The 15,719-nt window shown below is 42.3% G+C and overlaps 1 protein-coding gene and 1 long non-coding RNA gene across 9 annotated transcripts in view; both read left to right on the forward strand.

Moving 5' to 3' along the window:
* The window catches only part of FARP1 (FERM, ARH/RhoGEF and pleckstrin domain protein 1), a 311,995-nt gene that overhangs the window by 179,217 nt on the left and 117,059 nt on the right, over positions 1-15,719 (forward strand). The gene's annotated exons all lie outside the window — the stretch shown is intronic.
* LOC107967960 (uncharacterized) lies at positions 6,277-11,323 on the forward strand. Of its 3 annotated transcripts, none has more exons than XR_008538874.2 (3): positions 6,289-6,451; positions 6,622-8,013; positions 10,846-11,323. It is a non-coding gene; the product is annotated as an uncharacterized LOC107967960 (long non-coding RNA). The 3 variants fall into 3 exon arrangements; XR_008538873.2 differs by having other exon boundaries at positions 6,622-8,295; positions 10,846-11,311; XR_001708823.4 differs by lacking the exon at positions 10,846-11,323 and having other exon boundaries at positions 6,277-6,451; positions 6,622-7,316.

The following is a 15,719-nucleotide window of genomic DNA, read 5'->3' on the forward strand; positions in this document are numbered from 1 at the left end:
TAATAGCTGGGGCAGTTATCAACCTTCCCTGCTCTTCAGTTTCTTCCTCCAGTACTTCCTGGTGGGGTTTCTGTGAGGGTTAAAATGGGTATTGTTTGAAAAGTACCTAGCGTAGGGCCAGGAGCGGTGGCTCACGCCTTTAGTCCCAGCACTCTGGAAGGCCGACGCTGGCGGATCACCTGAGGTCAGGAATTCGAGACCAGCCTGGCCAATGTGGTGAAACCCTGTCTCTACTAAAAATATAAAAATGAGTGGGTCATGGTGGCAGGTGCCTGTAATCCCAGCTACTCCGGAGGCTGAGACAGGAGAATCACTTGAACCTGGGAGGCAGAGGTTGCAGTGAGTGGAGATTGCGCCATTGCACTCTAGCTTGGGTGACAAGAGTGAAACTCCGTCTCAAAAACAAACAAACAAAAAAATGTGCCTGGCATAGGACTTAGGAGAGAGTCAGCACCACCTGAAAGGCACTCCATGAAAAATACTGGCAATGTGAAGGATTGTTAGTGACATGATGCCACTTCCAGGGTGAACACCAGCCTAGCTCCAGCCCAAATCCACATGCTTCTGGGAACACTGGGATTTGGACTGCAGTTCATCTTGTTTGCAAGAGCCACCGTGCTGCACCATCATCCCTCTCACTTGTCAGTGCTCCTTAGCCGAGTACAGTTCTCTCTGACTGCCGTGTGACCAAGACCCGGAGCTTACATGCTCCTTATTGGAAACAGAAGGAAAACTCTTGTGTGATAGGAAGAAGGCACTGAGTAGAGGCTGTTGCCCAGGAATTATCCAAGAATCACAGCTCAGCCGAGGACTTTCTGGTACCGTGGATTTCAGATTTTAAATTTCATGGTTATAATAACCATCTTGCACAAAGGCAGCCGAAACCCAACCAACTGAAAACACGGGCACACACATACCGTATATACCACGCATACATGCATGTCAGCCACACACAGATGATTTGCCTAGAAATTTGTTTCTCCAGACCCTTTGGCAGAATAGCTATTTGTCATGGGAGAGGGAGGAAAATATTTGCATTCGTCATAGGAAGAGTTTATGGTTGTGAATAAGCTCATGTTTGAAAAAACAGTAATATTAGATATATGGTTGCTGGCACTACACAATTGCAGGATGTAATAGTGGCTACTAACATCAAACATTACTTAAAGTTACATGCATTATAGAAATGGGGATATTTATCTCATGTTTAATGATCCGTGGTGAAAGGATTTGTTGCTTATAATCCTTAAAATGATCAATATATTATTTTAACACTTTTAAAAGGGAGTTGGTTTTTTGGTTGTGAGTTAGGAGCAGTTGTCATGCACATATTTTATAATAAGATTTTAGATTTGTTGCCACAGTTTAATAATATATTTAAGCAGGTGTGCCCAGGTAGTGGAATCAGAAAGGCAACTCGATTTTATTTAAAATATGGTTTAAGTGGTCTCTGTAATGAGAAATTCACATGGCTTTTTTTTTTTTTTCTAATGAGTTTCCTGCTGGCTTCGGAGATGTGGTTGTTTACAGTAGAAGTATTTTTTTTTCCATTTGAGGCTTCCATTATTATTATAAGATCAATAATAAATACACTGAATTTATGTCTGTTAAATATTTTTAGCCTACTCCTAACACATGAAAATATTACATACCTGTTTTGATCTATTTGTATTCTGTTCCTTCCAAGTTTTTCTATTTTAAAGGAAAATTCTTGAAGGCCACCTTTTAAGGTTTCTCTAATTGGCACATCTCTGGTCATTAACTTTTTACTTTTAAAGGAGAGCAGAAAGACAGATTGTAAAAACAAAAAGTAGATATCTAGTTTATTTTGCTACTTGATAAGAAAAAAATCTCCAATTCTTGCATACTATTTGCAGTTAACTTTATTCAGCCTTTAGAGGAAAATGTCTCTTCCTTTCCAGAATTCAAGCCCCATAATTTTGTCTTCCTGTTGAGTGTCAACAATTTTTTAAAGTCTATATGAGGAAGCTAACTTCCGAGCAATTAAGTACTCAAGAACCGGAATTGAATTTAGTCATTTTTATATTTATAACTAATACACATTTTGAGTTTCATCACAACTTGAACTATGTCTGAGGAGTTGCACATAAAGGATTTTATTACTTGATTAATACATTAAATGCACTAGGAAAATTTCCTCGTAAAGTTTCATTAAAGAGTTAAGATAGTCCTTTATTTCATGTGTACATTGAAGTTATGTATAATGGTGGCTGTGAAATGTTTTCTAAATTCCAGGTGGCTCTTGATTTTCTTTGTGTTTTCATTTGTGGCTTGGAAAGAAAAACAAAGGTCAAGTTACTCTCATCCTTTATCACCCAGTGTTTCATGAAGGAAGCCTCATTTTCATGAGGAAATCTTGGCGTGTCTACTCCAGCTTGTGTATTTTGGCAGTATGGAAAAGCGAAACACGGTTCCTGCTGCACCCACTGCTTTTTGTGTAAGATCTATTTTGTATTGGGTAACCTTGGCATTCAGTGTTTTCACATTTAATTCGTAACTGTCTGCAAGTTGTTATGAAGCTGAAATTGATGATCCATCAGTTCAGTCTAAAGAGCGTGTTGGAATCATGATTTGATATTTTCTGGAAAGAGTTTACTTTTTGAAAGGATGCCCTTAGCTCTTTTTCTAATGTCTTCAGAAGAAAAAAAATGGTTTACTATTTTCAGAAAAAAAAGGTGATGTACTCACTGGTCTATTTTCTGTGATCAAAATGTGTTGACCACCTACCCCTGGTGTTTGTTTCTGAGCGTCCTTGGCAGCCTCTGCCTTCACAACCATTCTCTTTTCAAATTCCTCTCCTTTTCCCTTTCCCGTTTGTGCTAGTAAAGACTCTTGGAAGCATCAGGCCCTGATGAGTTGGAGCCCCCATTCCAGAGGTCTTTGGCTGCTGCATTTCTGACTTGAGCCACACAGCGAAGACCTTCTGACCTATGGCTTCTGACCTGTTGGCCTTCATGGCCCATGGCTGCCTTCCGAACTGTTATTTATGGTGGGCATTGAGGGATTCTGTTTGTTGGCCATGCCTTAATGCTCTGTTTTTTGAGGCCTTAACACAGTAGTTGAAATTTCTTGGCCAAATTGGATAGAGAATGTGAAATAGATACTGTAGAAGCACTTCAGAACACTCTGTCATGAACTATGGGATAATAATGAAGACTTCCCAGACTGACTGGTAAGTAGTCCGTAAGGAAGACTTGTGGAAATAAACCCTGAAAAATATGGTTTATGCATTTGATGTTGGAATAGAAGAAATTATTTTGTTTCTATGTTTCAACAGCCTATCTTTCCATGAGTATTGAAAACAGTGCTTCTATTTTTTACATTATTGGATTCATCTTTACACTCAAGTGATTACTAACTTGGTTAATAAAACTGTTGTGTTTTCCTTTTCTTTTTTTGTCTTTGTCACGGCTCTCTATCTCATATGTTCTGTTTCTGGTACTCTATCATCTGTACGACACTGCTGAAAGTGAAGGCTCCCACCTGACGCCCCAGCTTGCTGATTAAATTTAGGTTAGGCTGATGATTTAAGGAGTAAACCATCTCACCAGCACGGTTCCAGTTATTCACTGGTGAACCAATGGTAATGTCTGGGTTGAGAGTTACAAACTGAAATCCAGGAGAAATGCTGATCTTCCCTGTCTTGCTAATCTACCTTGTACTGGAACCCAGAATCAGGTTCCTAAATTCTAGATTACACAGCCGTGACAGAAGGCATTGAGAAATCAGAGAGGCACATACTTCTCCAACACATACTCAGGTTTCCTCAAGAATATTTATCATAATATTTGTAGCTTGTCCAGTTTGATCTGCATGGAGTTGTCATAAGAAAGTCTTTGTGGCTGAGGATTTGGTAAAATGCAGCTTGCTGGTGAGAGTTATATCTCTTGTTTAAAACAAAACAAAACCTGAAACAACCAGGGCCTGAAAGCCGCACTGTGTTCCCAAGACTCCGCAACAGCCACGGGGCATTTTAGCAGAGAAAACAAAGCTTGTTTTATAGCTTCTCTTCATAGGTCTCCCTGACAGGCTTAGAGGGACATTGAGTGAAAATGGAGCTGTTAATGATAAAATAAATGCTTTTGAAATTTTTCTATTGGGCAATCCCTCAACAGCTGACTGCTTTGAAAAATGAATGAAAATCAAACATAAAGACACAAATGGCTTCGTCTGCTTGGTAATGAATAAACATATGCAAAAGGACAATCAGTTGCAGGTGTGTTGCCTGTCTATAGTGTTTTGTTTCTGCTTTTGTGTTTTTCTTCCAAGCAATTAATAAACCAGCCTGGCCTATAATATCGTTCTGGAAACATTCTTTTTCACAGGCTCAGACTTGGAGATTTAGCCTTAATGCTTTCTTTTCTTGTTTTAGTTAAAAAAACCCACCTACATAAAATTTACCACCTTCATCGTTTCTAAGCGTACAGTTCAGTAGCTTTTCGTATTTTCACATTGCTGTGAAACAGAGGTCCAGAGCTTTTTCATCCTGCAATCTGAAACCCTATTCCCACTCAACAACTTCCCATTTCCCCCTCCCTTGGCCCCTGGTAAGCACCATTCTGTTTTCTGTTTCTGCGAATCTGTTGCCTGATTTCTTTTCCACACGTGCTGGTTCCTGCATCTCCTCTCCTGATTCACTACAATTGGGACTAATCATGCCTTTCAGGAGGAGAGAACAATATGTAATTTTCACAGTGGTTTTTATAAAATAGAGTACCTGGTACGTGCCCACTAGGATATGCAGCTCCAATAAACTTTTCTGTTGGCATAATTCTTTAGAATATGTTAAAGTCATCTCACATAGTTGAGGAGTTAGATGGTGAAGGCAGATCTAAGCTTTTAAAACTAGATCATTTTGCTGCCTGTGTCAGCTAGAATTGAGTCTCAACTGTCCAATTCCTAGGCAAACCTCTGAACTCATCTTCTTTTAGGGCATGTATAATTTTTGACAGATGACAGATCTGTTTTAAAAATGTGCTTATTGTCCTTTGGTATTTTAATTTGATTTGTTTTGAGCACTAATGTTATTGTTTATAAATGTGGGCCAAATGCATTTAATGAGTACACGCAATTGGTAGAATACTGTCGCTCTGAATAACCTTAACTCTCTATGGAAGGAGACACACTCCATTTTCATTTGTGTAAATTCTTTGCTGTAGGTCACCACTGTAGATTCACATTTCGAATGCTGTCAAATCATAGAAGTGTTAAAAAATATTTGTTTTTAAAGATGGCTCTTATTGCTTGCGTTGCTTTTTCAGAAACCTCTCTCTGTTTTCCAATACGGCTTTTATGTCAGTGCTGGTATTAGGTCACTGTAGGCTGCCCATGTCACTAAATTTAGTTTATAATTTCACAGGATTTTCTTTAAAATGTGTCATCGAAACCCATGTTTCTTAGTATATATCTTACATTTGCCTTCAATTTTCAAACAGCTAACTTTTGGAGTGATGATACCTACATAAAAGGGAATTATCATTAAAACGGTGCTTGTTAGGATGGTTTACTTTTAGATAAGGCTTCATAACAAGGGACTTAAACTGAGCAAAAAACTCAAAACCAGTGTGAGTTAACAATGGAATGTGCTAAATCTCAGGCTTCCTTCTCTTGGCCAGATTTTAAAACAATCACACTGAGAGCAACAAAGTTAACTGGTGAGCCAGTTTAAAGGGAACTGAAGTTTCTGATAAAGTCCTTCCCTCTTGTCCATGGGGGATACATTCCAAGACCCCAGTGGATGCCTGAAGCCATGGATAGTACCAGACCTGATTGCTGTCACTCTGGACACGTTTCTGTTGTCAGCTGAAGGATGAGACAGTTTGTAAATTTGGAAAGGAGCTTTTTGTTTCTCATAAAGGGTCGCAGCCTGCAAAGCGGGCATTCTGACAGGCTAGGAAGCATAGCCTCTGGTCAGAAGCCAGAAACAGACACTTCAGAGGGGAAGAATAAGACAAAAATTTATGCTGAATGGGGTGGGTAATAGGCATATTCAATAAGCTATAGGGGGAGTCATGAATATTCATGAAACGAGAACCATGCTCACGCAATTGAGATTCACGGGTCCCATGTTCAAAACATGGCAGTGTTAGCATGATCCAAGGGCAGAGTTTTCTGGACTCTAATGTGTTAAGCTGAAGCTGAGGACACGCAGGCCCTCACTGCACACCCCCCACAGGCTGGTGGAATGCTGGTTTGTTGTTTCATTGACATCACAAAAGGGAGGGGTGGTGTCAGTCTGTTGGTTAAGTCCTAGGTGGAATCTTTGGAAAGAACTGGCTTTTGTTCAGCCCTTAGGGAAGAAAGCCTGTGGCCTTTAGCAAGCAAGGATGGGGGTGTAACCAGGCTCATCAGACCTCCCATCCCCTCACAGCCACAGACCCAGCTTTAAGGTTACTCTGGGGCCCCCTTGGCCAAGAGGAGAGTCTGTTCGGTGGGTTGAGAGCCTTAGGATTTTATTTTTCTTTCTTCTTGTTCATGTCTTCAACAAGTATAAAGCCCTTTCCATCTTAACTAAGCACTTATCACACACTGTGGCTGTAACTTCTGCAGCTTGAGGTGCGATGGCAAAAGTATCATTAATTTCTTTTTCCTTCTTCACAGTTTCCCAGATGGAAGATTCATTCTTACTGCAGATCTTAGCAACCTCAGCACATGACTCTTTTTCTTTCCTCATTAAGTCAAGAACCTTTGGCCTTTTCACTTAAAAGAAGCACTCTAAGGCTTCGCTTTGACATACCCCAGTTGCCAGCATCACTACTGTTTGGGACCATTAGGAAGTAAATTCAGGGAGACTTGAACACAAGCACTGCTTATCTCGAAAGCTGATCTGCTCACCGAGGTGGCCCTTGAGCATGGACAGCCTGGATCTGCTGGGTGAAGGGAGAAGTTATGTCCAGGGTGGGACAGAGAGGATGGCGAGAGATTTCCTCACTACTCAGAACAGCGGGAAATTCAAAACTTAGGGATTATTTCTGAAATTTTCCATTTAAAATTGACCAAGGGTAACTGAAACCAGAGAAAGCAAGACTGACGATAAGGGAGGGGCCTCCTGTACTCCAAGAGCACTGAATCTGGAAAAACTCAACACATCGATGGAGTCATATATTTAATTTTTTCTTAAAAGCCACCTGTGGGGTATTGTAGAAACGCTGCGCTGCCTATCACAGCTTGTGATGTGACACGTTCATTCTGCAAGTTTAAACTTCGCCTAGGTGTTTCTTTTCCTGTGTGACCGTCACATAACTAGTTTTGTTGTGCATTGTTGTAGAAGTTAACATGTTTCCCTATCAAAAGAATGTCATCCTCTATTTTCTCTGTTTCTTTTAAGCTTTTTTCATATAGTTGGCCTTTTGTTAATGGTCAGCATTTATGGCTTTTTGCAGACAGCATCTCTTTGAGCAACAATTTCTTGAAATAAAAAAATATATTCTTGGCCAGGCGTGGTGGCTCACGCCTGTAATCCCAGCACTTTGGGAGACCAAGGTGGATGGATCACTTGAGATCAGGAGTTCAAGACCAGCCTGATCAACATGGCGAAACCCCATCTCTACTAAAAATACAAAAATTAGCCGACCGTGCTGGTGTGCACCTGTAATCCCAGCTACTTGGGAGGTTGAGACAGGAGAATCACTTGGACCTGGGAGGCAGAGGTTGCAGTGAGCCAAGATGGTACCACTGCACTCCATCCTGGGCAACAGAGCAAGACTCTGTCTCAAATATATATATATTTTCGCTAGTTGGCTTTAGACTCTTGACCCCAGCTTATAGTTGTTTTTGTTAAAGACCTGTATTATTATGGTCTCTCCATGGGAATTATGGTTTTAAAATTATTTTATTCATTCAGCAAATCTTTATGAGCATCTACTATGCATCATGCTGTTCTCGTGAACAAAACAAGATCCATATCCTAAGGGAGTGTGCCTTCCAGCAGAGAAAGACGGCAATGTGTAAGGAGCGTCAGAAGAAGATGTTGTCTTTTGTGTGTAGAAAGTGGTATGTAAAAGTGAAAAATAAAAAGAAATAGAGCAGAATCAGGGACGGAGGTGTGGGGCAAATTGTAATTTTGAATAGGGTAGTCAGGGTCGGCACTGTTGAAAGCCTGACGTGAGCAAAGCGAAGAAAGAGGTGAGGGAATTAGCCACAAAGATTTCTGGGGACAGAGTGTTCCAGCCTGTGCAAAGGCCCGGAGGTGGGTGTGTGCCTCGTGTGCTAGAGAACAGCTGGCCTGGCTGGAGAGGAGTAAGCCAGAGGGAGGACATTTGGATATGAGCTCAGGTAGGTGACAGGGGTGGGGCAGATCACTGGGGACCCTTTTTTCCATTGTGAGGACTGTGGCCTTTACTCTGAGTGAAAAACGTTTTGAGTAGGGGAGTGACATGTCTGATTTAAAGTAGAAGGTGATTGTTTCTGATAAAGCTGACTTGAGAAGCTATTTGGAAATTGTTTATGTGATAAGTCAGATGGTAATCATAAGTGACAGAGGTTAAATGCAGGCAGAGAAATTCAAGGAAATTGTCAGAAAAAATATTTCATCTACCGGGCATGGTGGCTCACTCCCAGCACTTTGGGAGGCCGAGGCAGGTGGATCACCTGAAGTCAGGAGTTCGAGACCAGCCTGACCAACATGGTGAAACCCCGTCTCTACTAAAAATACAAAAATTAGCTGGACGTGGTGGCAGGCGCCTGTAATCCCAGCTACTCGAGAGGCTGAGGCAGGAGAATCACTTGAACCTGGGAGGTGGAGGTTGCAGTGAGCCAAGATCACGCCACTGTACTCCAGCTTGGGCAACAGAGTGAGACTCCATCTCAAAAAAAAAAAAAAATTAAGGTACTCACAGAAGGTAAAGAATGTCATTAAGCTGCATGGTATCCCAGTTCCTGAGTGTCATGAGTGTCCACAAATGTATGAGTGTGTATGTGCAGTAGAGTCATTGCAGGAACATTCAGGCATGTGAGGCTCTCTAGGTTTGGGGCCAGAGGACATGAGTGCTTAGAAGTTTTCAGGCAAGCCTCATTTCCAGAGTGCCCTTGGAATCACTGCTTTCATCAATTGGAATTAGTTCTTTAATTAAATCCTGGCCATCGATCAGCATCCCTTTCTATTGCATTTGACGGAGCTTACAGAATCTGTGTTGTAAACAAAGCAGAAGCATCTTGTTTCCCAGAACTGTGGTTTATTAACACCTAAGGAAACTGGTTGTCTGATACTCATATTTTTAAAAAATGTGCTTAGTAATTCATAATCTTTTAGTCCTTCTAGACTGTCAGCGTTGTTGGATATGCTTTATATATACTTTTGTTATATGCTTATTTGTAAGTTTCTTTTTCCTAAATCGAGAATCTATGTGTTCGTATTTTGTCTTACTCTAGCAAGCTTTCAGTGGGAAGAGACTGTCATCCGTAGTGAACCCATATCATTTTTTGTTTCTTAGTGGTTTCCTCATTTGTGGATCATAGAGACCCCATTTCCCACCTTTTTCCTCTTCTAGTCAGTGTCTCATTCCCCAGCCGCTCATCAGAAGATAGTGAAATATAAGGGGAAGTTTAAGTTTTATTTTATAGTGATTAAAGTACGGTGAGGTTTAAAAATACTGAAGGTGGAATTTTCATAGCTACCAAACGTTGAAAATAACACAACATATTTCAACTAAAAATGAAGCAAGGCGGGTAACTGACTTCTTGAATCCCTGCTGGATGATGGCACTGGTGCTTAGCACTTTGTGTATATTTCCTTCATTTAACTCTCACAACCACTCCTTTATCGGACGTCATCATTCCATTGTTCAGATGGGAAAGCCAGTGTCCAGGCAGGCCAGGAGACCTGCCTGAGCCCCACAGCTAGTAAGTGGCAAGCCAGCTTCAAAGTCTTGACGTGATGAGCCTAGAACCCCTGCCTTCCCCTATTCTGTGCGTTCCCAAATATCTCCCACAGTTTTGCGCCTTATAGTAATAGCTTCATCTGTTGAAAATGACATCAAAGTTAGTTTTCCTTCCATCTTTATAATGAAAATACTTTTTATAGTGCTTGACTTTTTCTACCCTCCCCACACCCACTCAGTTTACCAGTCCATTTTGTAGATTGTCAGTATTTTCGGATATGCTTTTTTCCCCATTTTTTTATTGTAGTAAAATATGCATAACATAACTTTACCATTTTAACCATTCTAAGTGTACAGTTCAGTGGTATTAAGTATGTTTATGTTGTTGCTCAGCCATCCCCACGTCTCCAGAACTTTTTCATCTTCCCAAACTGAAACTCTGTCCCCATTAAACACTAACTCCCCACTCCCCTCTCCCCCTCCTCCACCCCCAGCCCTACAACCACCATTCTCCTTTCTGTGTCTGTTGGATATGATTGTACTTTTGTTATATACCTGTTTGTAAAGTTCTTTTCCATATTAATCTGAGCTTTCCAGCTTTTCAAAGGAGAATAAATACCAAGTATCTGGTTAGAACTCTGACCTCTTTGCAGAACACAAAGCTGGAGCTGAAGCTCACCCCCACCCCCACTCACTCCCGTGGTTAACAGAATATTAAACCTGAAAAGTACATTTTAAAAAAAGAATGAAAAGTAAAAATGTTTGGGAAGTTTTCTGGAAACTAAAGAGCTAAGAATTCTTAAAGGATCTGGAAAGCTGTGTTTTCATACTTCAGTTTGATGCATGGATTTTCAGTTTAAAAGCCTTTTGCATAAAAACATTAAAGTCTCCTTCTAAGGGGTAAGAAAATCTTCCCATTCTCCCAACTGACTATTTGAAAAAAATGTTAAAAAATAGTTTCTGTAGAAAGTGTCTGTAAACAGAATAATTTTTCATTCACGTTAAGATCGGTTCTTGGGGAAAAGCTGTGCTTCAGAGACAAGGTTGAAGAACTTCGCCTGCATATGATGGAAGATGACAATGGGAACCACAGGTGTCATTGGTGGCTTTGTTTTACAAAGTCTTCACCTTTCTGCCGAGTCACGGGACTAAGTTCAACTCAATTTCTACTTTCCGCCTTCCTTTGGAATAATAGTTTTGGAAGCCAAGTATTAGTATATGATATCAGGTGTGTTTTCTAAAGATTCAAGTTCAGTGGGCTGAATGCACTTTCGTGACTTCATTAGACCACTGAGCCCAAGGAGAAAAGTGCCAATCTTACTAGACATGAGGAAAAAGACACATCTTTTGCTCTTGCTGGAAGTGGTGTCCTACTTTCTACAAGCAGTCGTCATCTGGTTTATACTTGCCTTGTTCAGTTTTTGTGTGATATTTTATTCTCTGCCTAATAGATATTAAAGTATCAAGGTGTCAAGATGATTTTTTAATTTAGATAAATTTTAGAATTTTTTATTCATCTACTTCTAAAAGGGTGAAAAGATAATGAATTACTCAAGATCAGGAGATGACAAACCTAGCACTATGAAGAGCTGGATTCTCCCCTAAATGTTTTTGTTTCTGTTGCTTGCTTCATACCAGGTTTGCAAGAAAGCAGTAGAAATCCCCCACATGTACACACACACACGCACGCGCACACACACACACACACACACACACACACACACACAATCTATCTTTGCAGAGTTTTGGAATGAAAGAAGGAGGGAGTTGTGTACTAATGACGCCGTGGTTGTGTCGTTGCTCCATTATAGTGAGGGAGCTGAAAGGGCCTATTCTCTTCAGAGCCTGGAGTCGGGGACTCTGAAACCTAATCTGAAGTGTGTTTAACGAGGGTTCTGAACGCTGGGACTTATTGCTGAGGGGAACAAGGAGACAGTGTGTCCTCAGGGGCAGCGTGGCCGCCCCTAGAGCCACAGCAAGCAGGAAGAATCGCAGCATTTGTGGGCAGAACCGATGGGCAGGCCTAAACATTTAGCTACTTTGCCCCAGAATGAAAGCCTTGTTCCAGCTCCCCAGGGTTTGGACTTTAAGTTTTAGTTCCTGTCAGTGGTGGTCGCGGTTTCCTGACGAGGGTGCCATCCAGTCTGCTGTTCAGCCTTTGAGTCATTTAATTTTTCTTCTTCCAACTTCTCCTCCTCCACCTTCTCCTCCTCCACATCATCATCATCATCCCAAATACCCATTAGAGCTCGCCTAGTCTGGATGCCGTTCTAAGGGCGTGGTGTATACTAAGTCGCTTAATCCTTACGGTGACCCAGTGAAGTGGTTCAATCTTTACGTCCATTTTATGTAAGAGGAAACTGAGGCACAAGAAGTAGCTTGCCTCCAGTGAGTGTGACTTTGGGCACTCCGTTGTCCTCCAGCCTGGAAAGTCCCAGTAGATACAGCACAGCTGAGGTGCAGGTGTGCAGGTATATCAATCCCTTCTGCCCACAGGGTAAAGCCCTAGAGCATTGCATCTGGTCTCAAGTGTCCAGATTTACACAGATGTTACTGCTGATGTCTGGAAAGTGAAAAAGGTAGTAACACCCTGTTCTGGCTTCTAATATACTTTTGATACGGACAGGCAGAAGGGCAGGGTCCCTGGCAAGGGCTCTACCCTCAAGCCTGGACCCACAGCCCTAAAAGAGAACAGGCATTCCTGTTTTTGCGCCCAAGTGTTGCTTTTTGGCCCATCCCACTGTCCCATCCTGTGCCCATGTAAACCCCAGACCTCAGCTGGCAGAGCGACAAGCAGCTGAACATTGAGAGGAGAAGAAGCAACTGAGTGCTGGAGACTACAGATAGATGCAGTTTAACTTCAGACGTCAGGACTTTGGAGATGAATCCTGCTGGAGATGGCCTGGCTTCAAGGAAAGATCACCTTCTTTCTGCACCATCCCCTTTCCAGCTCCCCTTCCGCTGAGAGCCACTTCCACCACTTAATAAAACCTCCGCATTCACCACCCTTCGAGTGGTGATTGTGGACCTGATTCTTCTGGGATGCTGGACAAGAACTTGGGTACCAAGAGGGCAGGGTGTAAAAGGCTGTCACCCTGAGTCTCCACTGAGCTAGTTAACACTTGGACATCCTCAGATGGCAACTGCTAAAAGAGCATTGACACCCCTAGAGACTACCATGGGGCTGGAGCCCAAAAGCTTCTTGCCTTGGCCCCGGCACCCACTCGCGAGGGGTTTGAGCCCGGTGGCTGAGTAAGCAAGCCACACCCCTGTGGCAGGTCCCCTGAAGGGATCCAGGGAATTCTCCTGTTTCACTTTCACTAAGCCCTGAGCCATTCTGATTTTCTCCCTTGTAACTTTTACAATCTTCCTTTCATTCTTTGTCTTTCAGATTTCCCAATAATTTGCCTTGAGATGAGCTTTACTCATTCATTCTGTGAGATACTCTCTGGCCCTTTTCAATCTGGAAGGTTCTGGAAGTTTTTCTTATCTTATTCTCACCTAATTTCCTTTCCTCTGGGGTCTCTCTGTCTAGAAGTCACGTTACTCAGATGTTGAAGCTCTTGACTTGTGGCTCTAAATGTCTTACATCCTCCTTTCTTTCCCATCTGTTTACCTTCAAGTCTAGCTTCTAGGGGAGTTCTCAACTTTAAAATCTTCTAGTGAAATTTTTATTTCTCATTTTTTTTTATTTCTAAGAGCTCTTTCTTGTTATTCAGATGTTCCTTTTTATAACTTTCTGTGTTTTGTTTAAAGTTATAAACTCTTAGCTATCTGTGGGTATAAATTATAGTATTTCTAAAAGTTTTCCCCTCTTCCTGCATTATTGGAAGTACCTGGCATCTCCCATGTCCGACCTTTTGGGGCACTCTGTGTAATGTGACCACCTCCTGTTACTGACTCTTCCTCCTCTCCTCTGTGACTAGATTTCTCCTTTCTTCTTGGTCACCTTTCACAATTTGGGGGAACTCTGTCCCCTCCTGTCTCCTCTTTCATTTGCTCTCTTTTCCATGAATTTATTCCTTTCCCCCTTTTTATTATTATTATTATTATTATTTTTTTTTTGAGACAGGGTCTTACTTTGTCCAGGCTGGAGTGAAGTGGCATGATCATAGCACTGCAGCCTCCAACTCCCAGGCTCAAGCCATCCTCCCACCTCAGCCCCTGAGCAGCTGAGACCATTATGCCCAACTAATTTTATTTTTGTAGAGATGAGGTCTCACTATGTTTCCCAGGCTAGTCTCAAACTCCTGGCCGCAAGTGATCCTCCCACCTCGGCCTCCCAAAGTGCTGGGATTACAGAAGTGAGCCACCGTGCCCTTTCCTTTTTAATTCTTTCACTGTTGTTGCAGTGGGCTTTCCTGATGCAGTGGAGATAAGCTGCTGTGTTCAGTCTGCCACATTTAGCCACAACCTGACATTTGTCTCCTGGTTTGTATTAAGCCGTGTCTGGCAGTAGCCTTGTGCTAATCTTTCTAGGAAAAATACGCATTTCCGGACAGATAGGCGAGTTCCTGTGGAATTTCTCAAACTGTGCTCTCATTGACAGATTTTCACATGAGTCTGGGAGCTAGGAAGGGCTGGGCTGAGGTAGAGGCTGTCCTGGATGGGCAGCAGGGACTTGGTGTGATTCTGGGACTGGCATCTGACCCCTCCCACCTCACCAGGCTGTAGGGGGAGGGTCTCAGAAGAGAAAATATTTTGTGAAGAGAATTGAAAATATTTCAATTGAAAATATTTGAATTGTGGAGTACTGTTCACACCTAGAGCAACAACAATCAAAAGAAGAATGCCTTTTAGCAGTAAGAAAAATAGATCACCTCCCATAATGAGTCTGCTATTTGCTGAGTATATTTGAAGATCAAGATAGAGAAATTTTGAAGGCCACAATTTTTATATGGTTCTAAATCCACTAACAGGGTTATTACTTCACTGTCATCTGTTTATTCAGAAGGAAAACTGCTCAACCCAACTGCATTGTTCCTGCACACCAGTGGCAAAGGAACAGGTGATGAGGCAGCTTTCACTTTCTAGGGCTGCCACAACAAAGTACTACAAGCCAAGTGGCCAACAACAGCAGAAATGTATTCTCTCACTGTTCTGGAGGCAAGAAGTCAGAGATGAAGGGGGTCATGAGGACTGTGCCTCCTCAGAGACTCTGAGTAGACTCCTTCCCGGCTTCTTTTGGCTTTTAGGGTGGCCGATGGTCCCTGATGTCCCTTGGCTAGCAGCTGCCTCCCTCCGATCTCTACCTGCTAATTTTTAAAAAAATATTTATAGAGATGGGGGTCTCACTACATTGCCCAAGCTGGTCTCATAACTCAAGTGATCCTCAAAGTACTAGGATGATAGGTGTGAGCCACCGCACCAAGCCCAGGTTTGGTATCTTTTACTGTGGATGCATCTCTGGCTTGATGTTAGCCTCAGATGGAAATCAGAGTGAGAAACCCCAGACGTAGCCAGCCTGGCCTCAGAGGACCCCAGTCACTGATAGTATCTCATCCATGTGTCTGGCACTTGGCCACTCAAACCTGGTCCTTGCCCCAGCAGCAGCATTCTTTGGAAGTTTGTCAGAAATACAGATGCTGGGGCCTCTGGAATCAGCATCTGCAGCTTATCAGGGTCCAAAGGAGACCCACAGGCACATTTGATTGGAAGAGCCTAGCTCTATGTCACCTCTAGCTGAATTCCAAGGCGACTGCAGGCAGCAACCCTCTGGGGACTCCGCCCCAGGGACTCAGCCCTGTGGTACGCTGCTGTACTAATGGGTTCCACTTGGGATGTTGTAGATACACGCCTTTGGGGTTGAGAAGTGGGACCTCCTTCCAGTGTCAACTCATCCCCTGTAATTCATTCTGTAAATTTCCCTTCACCATCACG

The sequence above is a fragment of the Pan troglodytes genome, chromosome 14 (assembly GCF_028858775.2).
Source record: "Pan troglodytes isolate AG18354 chromosome 14, NHGRI_mPanTro3-v2.0_pri, whole genome shotgun sequence".
NCBI lineage: Eukaryota > Metazoa > Chordata > Mammalia > Primates > Hominidae > Pan > Pan troglodytes.